Genomic DNA, 1,258 nt, shown 5'->3' with positions numbered 1-1,258 from the left:
ATTCTCACCTACAGCCAGTCCGCTGACGGGGCCAAGGCCACGACCAAGGCCGCGAACGAGCCCGCAAACGAGCCCGCGGACGAGCCCGGGAACGAGGCCGGGAACGACGCCGGGAACGAGGCCGGGAACGACGCCGGGAACGACGCCGGGAACGACGCCGGGAACGACGCCGGGAACAACGCCGGGAACAACGCCGGGAACGAGGACGTCGTTGCCCAATCGCTGTCCGCGTCCCTTAACAACTCAACTGCAGACACTTGGAAACTCACCAAGGAGGATCTTTACAACCTTAAGAAGTTCGTGTTTGACCAGACCCGTGGAGACCTGACTATCGTCCAGCTTGGTTTGACAGACAAGGGCAAGTACAAGGTCACCATGACACCCAAAGCTGGAACGGCTGAGGAGAAGACTTTCACAGTCATAGTCACTGCTCGCGGTGAGTCGCTTTCCTTCTTGCCGCGCGCGCGCCCGACCAATGCCATGGAAGGAGTCCGACTGCAAATGTTTGAGCCGTTATTATTTTGGAACGTGTGTGTATGTGTGCGTTGCATGCCTTCGGGTCCAGCAGGGGTCAAACCAAATTGCTTCGTTGCTGTCTTTCAGGGGGTCAACGCTGTTCGCTTTCGCTGCCGCTGATGGCCATTTGCAGCGTGAGCCTGATGTGGTGGTTCTAGACGAGCTGGTGAGTTCACGGCCAAACGTTTTCCATCGGGAGTGGGCTGTTGCTATCGAGACATTTTGGCATCCATTGTGCGACGATCAGGTCAAATTCGGATTGAAGTGCTGTCAGATAGAATATTGTCTCGTCCCCCATCTAGAATGGGATCTTCGTCCATCCGTCCGTCCACATTCTCTTCCTGATGACTCGGCTAATGACAGGAGGACCCTCCATCAAAACTGCGTCGCCATGGAGATGCATGGAGCTGCTTTCATCTGGGTCCTTCTGAAGAAAAAAATAATAATGGGGCCTTCACCCTCTATCTTGATCAGAATCATTCAATCATTGATAACCAAAAGAATTTCACATCTGTCAAAAAGGACTTTCCTTCCTCTCCGTTTCACTTAAATAAGCCTAAAAATATGAAATGTTAAAAATAATTGAAAAAAAACCCAAAGCCTTTTATCATCCCTTTTCAAAATGATCTGGCTACAGCGGTGCCTTCAGATACAAGTCTTTCATTTGGTCTGCAACACATTCATATTTTACCCACTCACAGATGGCTGAGTGGGTAAAATTATTAAAATGGAAATGCAAATT

At 50.7% G+C, this 1,258-nt stretch overlaps 1 long non-coding RNA gene across 1 annotated transcript; it reads left to right on the top strand.

The window, feature by feature from the left end:
- The first annotated feature begins 298 nt into the window (after positions 1-298).
- LOC119139569 lies at positions 299-940 on the top strand. Its single transcript, XR_005101377.1, has 3 exons — positions 299-436; positions 604-682; positions 819-940. It is a non-coding gene; the product is annotated as an uncharacterized LOC119139569 (long non-coding RNA).
- The last annotated feature ends 318 nt before the right edge of the window (positions 941-1,258 follow it).

The sequence above is a fragment of the Syngnathus acus genome, chromosome 20 (genome assembly GCF_901709675.1).
Source record: "Syngnathus acus chromosome 20, fSynAcu1.2, whole genome shotgun sequence".
Taxonomy (NCBI): domain Eukaryota; kingdom Metazoa; phylum Chordata; class Actinopteri; order Syngnathiformes; family Syngnathidae; genus Syngnathus; species Syngnathus acus.
Note: the sequence above shows the minus strand (reverse complement) of the source record. Positions and strands in the feature narration are given on the sequence as shown.